Consider the following 11,779-nt stretch of genomic DNA (forward strand, 5'->3'; position numbering starts at 1 on the left):
CTGTCAGTCTCTCTGGATAAGAGAGTCTGTTAAATGACTCCCTACTGTCAGTCTCTCTGGATAAGAGAGTCTGTTAAATGACTCCCTACTGTCAGTCTCTCTGGATAAGAGAGTCTGTTAAATGACTCCCTACTGTCAGTCTCTCTGGATAAGAGAGTCCTAAATGACTCCCTACTGTAAGTCTCTCTGGATAAGAGAGTATGCTAAATGACTCCCTACTGTAAGTCTCTCGGGATAAGAGTCTGCTAATTGACTCCCTACTGTAAGTCTCTCTGGATAAGAGAGTCTACTAAATGACTCCCTCCTGTAAGTCTCTCTGGATAAGAGAGTCTGCTAAAAATGACTCCCTACTGTAAGTCTCTGGATAAGAGTCTGCTAAATGACTCCTACTGTCAGTCTCTGGATAAGAGAGTCTGTTAAATGACTCCCTACTGTCAGTCTCTCTGGATAAGAGAGTCTGTTAAATGACTCCCTACTGTCAGTCTCTGGATAAGAGAGTCTGCTAAATGACTCCCTACTGTAAGTCTCTCGGATAAGAGAGTGCTAATTGACTCCTACTGTAAGTCTCTCTGGATAAGAGAGTCTACTAAATGACTCCCTCCTGTAAGTCTCTCTGGATAAGAGAGTCTACTAAATGACTCCCTACTGTAAGTCTCTCTGGATAAGAGTCTGCTAAATGACTCCCTACTGTCAGTCTCTCTGGATAAGAGAGTCTACTAAATGACTCCCTACTGTCAGTCTCTGGATAAGAGAGTCTGCTAAATGACTCCTACTGTCAGTCTCTGGATAAGAGAGTCTGTTAAATGACTCCCTACTGTAAGTCTCTCGGGATAAGAGAGTCTGCTAATTGACTCCCTACTGTAAGTCTCTCTGGATAAGAGAGTCTACTAAATGACTCCCTCCTGTAAGTCTCTCTGGATAAGAGAGTCTGCTAAATGACTCCCTACTGTAAGTCTCTCTGGATAAGAGTCTGCTAAATGACTCCCTACTGTCAGTCTCTCTGGATAAGAGAGTCTGTTAAATGACTCCCTACTGTCAGTCTCTCTGGATAAGAGAGTCTGTTAAATGACTCCCTACTGTCAGTCTCTCTGGATAAGAGAGTCTGTTAAATGACTCCCTACTGTCAGTCTCTGGATAAGAGAGTCTGTTAAATGACTCCCTACTGTCAGTCTCTCTGGATAAGAGAGTCTGTTAAATGACTCCTACTGTCAGTCTCTCTGGATAAGAGAGTCTGTTAAATGACTCCCTACTGTCTGTCACTCTGGATAAGAGAGTCTGCTAAATGACTCCCTACTGTAAGTCTCTCTGGATAAGAGAGTATGCTAAATGACTCCCTACTGTAAGTCTCTCGGGATAAGAGTCTGCTAATTGACTCCCTACTGTAAGTCTCTCTGGATAAGAGAGTCTACTAAATGACTCCCTCCTGTAAGTCTCTCTGGATAAGAGAGTCTGCTAAATGACTCCCTACTGTAAGTCTCTCTGGATAAGAGTCTGCTAAATGACTCCCTACTGTCAGTCTCTCTGGATAAGAGAGTCTGTTAAATGACTCCCTACTGTCAGTCTCTCTGGATAAGAGAGTCTGTTAAATGACTCCCTACTGTCAGTCTCTCTGGATAAGAGAGTCTGTTAAATGACTCCCTACTGTCAGTCTCTCTGGATAAGAGAGTCTGTTAAATGACTCCCTACTGTCAGTCTCTCTGGATAAGAGAGTCTGTTAAATGACTCCCTACTGTCTGTCTCTCTGGATAAGAGAGTCTGCTAAATGACTCCCTACTGTAAGTCTCTCTGGATAAGAGAGTATGCTAAATGACTCCCTACTGTAAGTCTCTCGGGATAAGAGTCTGCTAATTGACTCCCTACTGTAAGTCTCTCTGGATAAGAGAGTCTACTAAATGACTCCCTCCTGTAAGTCTCTCTGGATAAGAGAGTCTGCTAAATGACTCCCTACTGTCAGTCTCTCTGGATAAGAGTCTGCTAAATGACTCCCTACTGTCAGTCTCTCTGGATAAGAGAGTCTGTTAAATGACTCCCTACTGTCAGTCTCTCTGGATAAGAGAGTCTGCTAAATGACTCCCTACTGTAAGTCTCTCGGGATAAGAGAGTCTGCTAATTGACTCCCTACTGTAAGTCTCTCTGGATAAGAGAGTCTACTAAATGACTCCCTCCTGTAAGTCTCTCTGGATAAGAGAGTCTACTAATGACTCCCTACTGTAAGTCTCTCTGGATAAGAGTCTGCTAAATGACTCCCTACTGTCAGTCTCTCTGGATAAGAGAGTCTACTAAATGACTCCCTACTGTCAGTCTCTCTCTGGATAAGAGAGTCTGCTAAATGACTCCCTACTGTCAGTCTCTCTGGATAAGAGAGTCTGTTAAATGACTCCCTACTGTAAGTCTCTCTGGATAAGAGAGTCTGTTAAATGACTCCCTACTGTAAGTCTCTCTGGATAAGAGAGTCTGCTAAATGACTCCCTACTGTCAGTCTCTCTGGATAAGAGAGTCTGTTAAATGACTCCCTACTGTAAGTCTCTCTGGATAAGAGAGTCTGTTAAATGACTCCCTACTGTCAGTCTCTCTGGATAAGAGAGTCTGCTAAATGACTCCCTACTGTAAGTCTCTCGGGATAAGAGAGTCTGCTAATTGACTCCCTACTGTAAGTCTCTCTGGATAAGAGAGTCTACTAAATGACTCCCTCCTGTAAGTCTCTCTGGATAAGAGAGTCTTCTAAATGACTCCCTACTGTAAGTCTCTCTGGATAAGAGTCTGCTAAATGACTCCCTACTGTCAGTCTCTCTGGATAAGAGAGTCTACTAAATGACTCCCTACTGTCAGTCTCTCTGGATAAGAGAGTCTGCTAAATGACTCCCTACTGTCTCTCTGGATAAAGAGTCTGCTAAATGACTCCCTACTGTCAGTCTCTCTGGATAAGAGAGTCTGTTAAATGACTCCCTACTGTCAGTCTCTCTGGATAAGAGAGTCTGCTAAATGACTCCCTACTGTAAGTCTCTCGGGATAAGAGAGTCTGCTAATTGACTCCCTACTGTAAGTCTCTCTGGATAAGAGAGTCTACTAAATGACTCCCTCCTGTAAGTCTCTCTGGATAAGAGAGTCTTCTAAATGACTCCCTACTGTAAGTCTCTCTGGATAAGAGAGTCTGCTAAATGACTCCCTACTGTCAGTCTCTCTGGATAAGAGAGTCTGCTAAATGACTCCTACTGTAAGTCTCTCTGGATAAGAGAGTCTGTTAAATGACTCCCTACTGTCAGTCTCTGGATAAGAGAGTCTGCTAAATGACTCCTCTACTGTCAGTCTCTCTGGATAAAGAGAGTCTGCTAAATGACTCCCTACTGTCAGTCTCTCTGGATAAGAGAGTCTGCTAAATGACTCCCTACTGTCAGTCTCTCTGGATAAGAGAGTCTGCTAAATGACTCCCTACTGTCAGTCTCTCTGGATAAGAGAGTCTGCTAAATGACTCCCTACTGTCAGTCTCTCTGGATAAAGAGAGTCTGCTAAATGACTCCCTACTGTCAGTCTCTCTGGATAAGAGAGTCTGCTAAATGACTCCCTACTGTCAGCCTCTCTGGATAAGAGAGTCTGCTAAATGACTCCCTGTAAGTCTCTCTGGATAAGAGTCTGCTAAATGACTCCCTACTGTCAGTCTCTCTGGATAAGAGTCTGCTAAATGACTCCCTACTGTCAGTCTCTCTGGATAAGAGAGTCTGCTAAATGACTCCCTACTGTCAGTCTCTCTGGATAAGAGAGTCTGCTAAATGACTCCCTACTGTAAGTCTCTCTGGATAAGAGAGTCTGTTAAATGACTCCCTACTCAGTCAGTCTCTCTGTCAGATAAGAGAGTCTGCTAAATGACTCCCTACTGTAAGTCTCTCTGGATAAGAGTCAGCTAAATGACTCCCTACTGTCAGTCTCTCTGGATAAGAGAGTCTGCTAAATGACTCCCTACTGTAAGTCTCTCTGGATAAGAGAGTCTGTTAAATGACTCCCTACTGTCAGTCTCTCTGGATAAGAGAGTCTGTTAAATGACTCCCTACTGTAAGTCTCTCTGGATAAGAGAGTCTGTTAAATGACTCGCATGTAAATATGACATCAATAATCAAGTTAGCAAGGGGAAGGTTTTCTTTGCTGAGGTTGAAAGCCACAGGAGAGGAGAGGAGCACACTGAGGTTGAACAGGAGAGGAGCACACAGAGGTTGAACAGGAGAGGAGAGGAACACACAGAGGTTGAACAGGAGAGGAGAGGAACACACAGAGGTTGAACAGGAGAGGAGAGGAGCACACAGAGGTTGAACAGGAGAGGAGAGGAGCACACAGAGGTTGAACAGGAGAGGAGAGGAACACACAGAGGTTGAACAGGAGAGGAACACACAGAGGTTGAACAGGAGAGGAGAGGAGCACACAGAGGTTGAACAGGAGAGGAGAGGAACACACAGAGGTTGAACAGGAGAGGAGAGGAGCACACAGAGGTTGAACAGGAGAGGAGAGGAGCACACAGAGGTTGAACAGGAGAGGAGCACACAGAGGTTGAACAGGAGAGGAGCACACAGAGGTTGAACAGGAGAGGAGCACACAGAGGTTGAACAGAGAGGAGAGGAGCACACAGAGGTTGAACAGGAGAGGAGGAGCACACAGAGGTTGAACAGGAGAGGAGCACACTGAACAGCAGGGTGAACACGGTGAGTAGTCGAACGTAGGTGGGGAGCGGGACATCAGACTCTCGTGGGTATTTCTGAGGGAGTGACCTCACGGTTCAGCTGCTTCCTGTCCAGAAGACCCTCCTCCTTCCCATCTGATAAACAGGACATCAGAGCAACACAGCCTCCCTCCTCCTCCTTGAACTTGGAGAGTTTCCCCACACAGCCTCTAGTTCCTCCTCCTCCTCCTCTACCTTGGTAGAGTTTCCCCATATCAGCCTCGGAGGTTACCTTGGTAGAGTTTCCCCATATCAGCCTCAGTTCCTCCTTGAACTTGGAGAGTTTCCCCATATCAGCCTCTAGGTTGAGTTCCTCCTCCTCCTCCTCCAGGTAGTAGTTTCCCCATATCAGCCTCAGTTCCTCCTCCTCCTCCTCCTCTACCTTGGTACTGTAGTTTCCCCACATCAGAGTTTCCTCCTCCTCCTCCTCCTCTACCTTGGTACTGTAGTTTCCCCATATCAGCCTCTAGTTCCTCCTCCTCCTGACCTTGGACTGTAGTTTCCCCATATCAGCCTCTAGTTCCTCCTCCTCCTCCTCCTTCTACCTTGGTACTGTAGTTTCCCCATATCAGCCTCTAGGTTCTACCAGGTACTGTAGTTTCCCCATATCAGCCTCTAGTTTCCTCCTCCTCCTCTACCTTGGTACTGTAGTTTCCCCATATCAGCCTCTAGTTCCTCCTCCTCCTCTACCTTGGTACTGTAGGTTCCCCATATCAGCCCTAGTTCCTCCTCCTCCTCCTCCTCTACCTTGGTACTGTAGTTTCTCCATATCAGCCTCTAGTTCCTCCTCCTCCTCCTCTACCTTGGTACTGTAGTTTCTCCATATCAGCCTCTAGTTCCTCCTCCTCTCTGACCTTGGTACTGTAGACCCCATATCAGCCTCTAGTTCCTCCTCCTCCTCCTCTACCTTGGTACTGTAGTTTCTCCATATCAGCCTCTAGCTCCTCCTCCTCCTCCTCTACCTTGGTACTGTAGTTTCCCCATATCAGCCTCTAGTTCCTCCTCCTCCTCTACCTTGGTACTGTAGTTTCTCCATATCAGCCTCTAGTTCCTCCTCCTCTACCTTGGTACTGAGTTTCCCCAATCAGCCTCTAGTTCCTCCTCCTCTACCTTGGTATTGTAGTTTCCCCATATCAGCCTCTAGTCCTCCTCCTCCTCCTCTACCTTGGTACTGTAGTTTCCCCATATCAGCCTCTAGTTCCTCCTCCTCCTCCTCTACCTTGGTACTGTAGTTTCCCCATATCAGCCTCTAGTTTCCTCCTCCTCTACCTTGGTACTGTAGTTTCCCCATATCAGCCTCTAGTTCCTCCTCCTCCTCTACCTTGGTACTGTAGTTTCCCCATATCAGCCTCTAGTTCCTCCTCCTCCTCCTCTACCTTGGTACTGTAGTTTCCCCATATCAGCCTCTAGTTCCTCCTCCTCCTCTACCTTGGTACTGTAGTTTCTCCATATCAGCCTCTAGTTCCTCCTCCTCCTCCTCTACCTTGGTACTGTAGTTTCCCCATATCAGCCTCTAGTTCCTCCTCCTCCTCCTCTACCTTGGTACTGTAGTTTCCCCATATCAGCCTCTAGTTCCTCCTCCTCCTCTACCTTGGTACTGTAGTTTCCCCATATCAGCCTCTAGTTCCTCCTCCTCCTCTACCTTGGTACTGTAGTTTCCCCATATCAGCCTCTAGTTCCTCCTCCTCCTCTACCTTGGTACTGTAGTTTCCCCATATCAGCCTCTAGTACTGTAGTTTCTCCTCCTCCTCCTCTACCTTGGTACTGTAGTTTCCCCATATCAGCCTCTAGTTCCTCCTCCTCCTCTACCTTGGTATTGTAGTTTCCCCATATCAGCCTCTAGTTCCTCCTCCTCCTCCTCCTCTACCTTGGTACTGTAGTTTCCCCATATCAGCCTCTAGTTCCTCCTCCTCCTCTACCTTGGTACTGTAGTTTCCCCATATCAGCCTCTAGTTCCTCCTCCTCCTCTACCTTGGTACTGTAGTTTCCCCCATATCAGCCTCTAGTTCCTCCTCCTCCTCCTCTACCTTGGTGGTACTGTAGTTTCCCCATATCAGCCTCTAGTTCCTCCTCCTCTACCCCCATATCAGCCTCTAGTTCCTCCTCCTCCTCCTCTACCTTGGTACTGTAGTTTCCCCATATCAGCCTCTAGTTCCTCCTCCTCCTCTACCTTGGTACTGTAGTTTCCCCATATCAGCCTCTAGTTCCTCCTCCTCCTCCTCTACCTTGGTACTGTAGTTTCCCCATATCAGCCTCTAGTCCTCCCTCCTCCTCTACCTTGGTACTGTAGTTTCCCCATATCAGCCTCTAGTTCCTCCTCCTCCTCCTCCTCTACCTTGGTACTGTAGTTTCCCCATATCAGCCTCTAGTTCCTCCTCCTCCTCTACTGTAGTTTCCCCATATGCCTCTAGTACCTTGGTAGTTTCCCCATATCAGCCTCTAGTTCCTCCTCCTCCTCCTCCTCTACCTTGGTACTGTAGTTTCCCCATATCAGCCTCTAGTTCCTCCTCCTCCTCCTCTACCTTGGTACTGTAGTTTCCCCATATCAGCCTCTAGTTCCTCCTCCTCCTCCTCTACCTTGGTACTGTAGTTCCCCCATATCAGCCTCTAGTTCCTCCTCCTCCTCCTCCTCCTCTACCTTGGTACTGTAGTTTCCCCATATCAGCCTCTAGTTCCTCCTCCTCTCCCTTGGTACTGTAGTTCCCCCATATCAGCCTCTAGTTCCTCCTCCTCCTCTACCTTGGTACTGTAGTTTCCCCATATCAGCCTCTAGTTCCTCCTCCTCTACCTTGGTACTGTAGTTCCCCCATATCAGCCTCTAGTTCCTCCTCCTCTACCTTGGTACTGTAGTTTCTCCATATCAGCCTCTAGTTCCTCCTCCTCCTCTACCTTGGTACTGTAGTTTCCCCATATCAGCCTCTAGTTCCTCCTCCTCCTCCTCCTCTACCTTGGTACTGTAGTTTCCCCATATCAGCCTCTAGTTCCTCCTCCTCCCCCGTCCCCCTCTACCTTGGTACTGTAGTTTCCCCATATCAGCCTCTAGTCCTCCTCCTCCTCCTCTACCTTGGTACTGTAGTTTCCCCATATCAGCCTCTAGTTTCTCCTTGTTCTTCTTGACAGTGTTGAAGGCCTCCTGGTCTTTCTGGTAACCAGAGTCCATCTTCTTCACCTCCGTCTGCTTGGCCTTCAACTCCTGCTGGGCATGTTTCAGCTTCATCTGGGCCTGAAGAACCGACAGGAGAGAAGGAACACTTGATAGAGACACTCATCCAACACACTTTCAACTTCATCTGGGCCTGAAGAACCGACAGGAAGAGAAGGAACACTTGATAGAGACACTCATCCAACACACTTTCAACTTCATCTGGGCCTGAAGAACCGACAGGAAGAGAAGGAACACTTGATAGAGACACTCATCCAACACACCAACTCATCTTCACAGGAAGAGAAGGAACACTTGATAGAGACACTCATCCAACACACTTTCAACTTCATCTGGGCCTGAAGAACCGACAGGAAGAGAAGGAACACTTGATAGAGACACTCATCCAACTCATTCTTCTCATGGAGTTTGCATTCTTTGAAGGTCGTAGGTCAGAGGTCATCGTCACCTGTTGGGCCTGTGTCAGCTTGACTCATATCCTTCCTTCAATCAATCAATCAATCAATCAATCAATCAATTCTCCGTTTCAAATATGTTTCAATACAAATCAATCAACTCTCATTATATATATAATGATTTGATTTGATTATTATTATTTACCTTTATTTAACCAGGCAAGTCAATTAAGAACAAATTCTTATTTTCAATGACGGCCTAGGAACAGTGGGTTAACTGCCTGTTCAGGGGCAGAACGACAGATTTGTACCTTGTCAGCTCGGGGGTTTGAACTTGAAACCTTCTGGTTACTAGTCCAACACTCTAACCCCGAGTGGTTAGAGTGTTGTTGGACTAGTAACCGGAAGGTTTCAAGTTCAAACCCTGCCGCCTCTACACTCTAACCACTAGGCTACCCTGCCACCTCTACACTCTAACCACTAGGCCACCCCTACACTCTAACCACTAGGCCACCCTGCCGCCTCTACACTCTAACCACTAGGCCACCCTGCCGCCTCTACACTCTAACCACTAGGCTACCCTGCCGCCTCTACACTCTAACCACTAGGCTACCCTGCCTCCTCTACACTCTAACCACTAGGACCCTGCCTCCTCACACTCTAACCGCTGGCCACCCTGCCGCCTTACACTCTAACCACTAGGCCACCCTGCCGCCTCTACACTCTAACCACTAGCCACCTGCGCCTCTACCTCTAACCACTAGGCCACTCCTGCCGCCTCACACTCTAACCACTAGGCCAGTATCTGCACTCTAACCGGGTTTGCCTCTACACTCTAACCACTAGGCCACCCTGCCGCCTCTACACTCTAACCACTAGGCCACCCTGCCGCCTCTACCTCTAACCACTAGGCCACCCTGCCAACACTCTAACCACCAGGCCACCCCTACACTCTAACCACTAGGCCACCCTGCCGCCTCTACACTCTAACCACTTGCCGCCTCCTACACTCTAACCACTAGGCTACCCTGCCGCCCTACACTCCCCCAACCACTAGGCTACCCTGCCCCTCTACACTCTAACCACTAGGCCACCCTGCCTCCTCACACTCTAACCACTAGGCCACCCTGCCGCCTCTACACTCTAACCCTAGGCCACCCTGCCGCCTCTACACTCTAACCACTAGGCCACCCTGCCGCCTCTACACTCTAACCACTAGGCCACCCTGCCGCCTCTACACTCTAACCACTAGGCCACCCTGCCGCCTCTACACTCTAACCACTAGGCCACCCTGCCGCCTCTACACTCTAACCACTAGGCCACCCTGCCGCTCTACACTCTAACCACTAGGCCACCCTGCCACCTCTACACTCTAACCACTAGGCTACCCTGCCTCCTTACACTCTAACCACTCTGCCGCCCTCCACTCTAACCACTAGGCCACCCTGCCACCTCTACACTCTAACCACTAGGCCACCCTGCCACCTCTACCTCTAACCACTAGGCCACCCTGCCGCCTCTACACTCTAACCACTAGCCACCCTGCCGCCTCTACACTCTAACCACTAGGCCACCCTGCCGCTCTACACTCTAACCACTAGGCCACCCTGCCGCCTCTACACTCTAACCACTAGGCTACCCTGCCGCCTCTACACTCTAACCACTAGGCCAGCCGCCTCTACACTCTAACCACTAGGCCACCCTGCCGCTCTACACTCTAACCACTAGGCCACCCTGTCACGCCTCTACACTCTAACCACTAGGCCACCCTGCCGCCTCTACACTCTAACCACTAGGCCACCCTGCCGCCTCTACACTCTAACCACTAGGCCACCCTGCCACCTCTACACTCTAACCACTAGGCTACCCTGCCACCTCTACCTCTAACCACTAGGCCACCCTGCCCCCTCCCACTCTAACCACTAGGGCCACCCTGCCACCTCTACACTCTAACCACTGGCCACCCTGCCACCCTACACTCTAACCACTAGGCCACCCTGCCGCCTCTACACTCTAACCACTAGGCCACCCTGCCGCCTCTACACTCTAACCACTAGGCCACCCTGCCGCCTCTACACTCTAACCACTAGGCCACCCTGCGCCTCTACACTCTAACCACTAGGCCACCCTGCCGCCTCTACACTCTAACCACTAGGCCACCCTGCCGCCTCTACACTCTAACCACTAGGCCACCCTCACCTGTTTGGCCTCGGTGTCAGCTTTACTAATGTCGTTCTTGCAGGTCATCATCTGTCCGGCGAGCGTGGCCTCTTCTCCGTCCTCATTGGTGGACAGCCCTGCGGACACAGCCTTGAAGTGACACTGTGCTGCCTCTAGGGCGGCGCTATCCTTCTGACCTTCCTCCTGTAGGGCAGACAGCTTCTCTGCTACCTTGGACACCTCCGCTTCCTTAAGCACTAGTATCTTCTTATCCTGGGGGGGGAACACAGACGGAGAGGAGGGGAGAGGAGAGGAGAGAAGAGGGGAGAGAGAGAGAGGAGAGAGGCGAGAGGAGAGAGAGAGAGAGAGAAAGAGGGAGAGGCGAGAAGGAGTGAGAGAGGAGAAGAGGGGGAGAAAGTGGTTTTTTAGTTCATACTTCAGGCTGTCTGCTCATCTTCCTCTCTCTCTCCACCACCCCTACACCCTCTCCTCTCTCACCACCATCCCTACCCTCTCCTCCTCTCTCACACACCACCCCTACACCTCTCTCCTCTCTCACACACCACCCCTACACCTCTCCCTCTCTCACACACCATCCCTACACCCTCTCTCTCTCTCACACACCACCCCTACACCCTCTCTCTCTCTCACCATCCACCCCTACCACCTCTCTCCTCTCTCACACACCACCCTACACCCCTCTCCTCTCTCACACACCACCCCTACACCCCCCCTCTCTCTCACACCCCTACACTCCCTCACACCACCCCAGCCCCCCTCTCTCTCACCACCCCAGCACCCCCCTCCTCTACACCCTCTCACATCTCTCTCTCCTCTCACACCACCCTACACCCTCTCTCTCACACACCACCCCTACACCCCCTCTCTCACACACCACCCCTACACTCTCTCACACTGCCCCCACACCCCTCCTCTCCACACACCACCCCACCCCCCTCTCTCTCACACCAGCACCCCTACCCTCTCTCTCACACACCACCCTACACCCCCCTCTCTCACACCACCCCTACACCTCTCTCCCCCCCCTCACACCTCTCACACACCCCTACACCCTCTCCTCTCTCACACCCCTACACCTTCTCCCTCTCACACCACCTCTCTCTCTCTCACACACCTGCCTCCCCCTCTCTCACACACCACCCTCCTCTCTCACACCACCCCCTACACCCCCTCCTCTCTCACACACCACCCCTACACCCTCTCTCTCACACACCACCCCTACACCCCCTCTCACACACCACCCCTACCCCCCTCTCTCACACACCACCCCTACACCCCCCTCTCTCACACCACCCCCACACCCCTCACACACCACCCTACAACCTCTCTCTCACA

General features: G+C 50.1%; 1 pseudogene; it reads right to left on the reverse strand.

Annotated features, from left to right (window-relative positions):
* The window catches only part of LOC135568038 (structural maintenance of chromosomes protein 2-like), a 52,165-nt pseudogene extending 41,454 nt beyond the window's left edge, over positions 1–10,711 (reverse strand).
* Between the last annotated feature and the right edge of the window lie 1,068 nt (positions 10,712–11,779).

Source organism: Oncorhynchus nerka, unplaced genomic scaffold (assembly GCF_034236695.1).
Source record: "Oncorhynchus nerka isolate Pitt River unplaced genomic scaffold, Oner_Uvic_2.0 unplaced_scaffold_1745, whole genome shotgun sequence".
NCBI lineage: Eukaryota > Metazoa > Chordata > Actinopteri > Salmoniformes > Salmonidae > Oncorhynchus > Oncorhynchus nerka.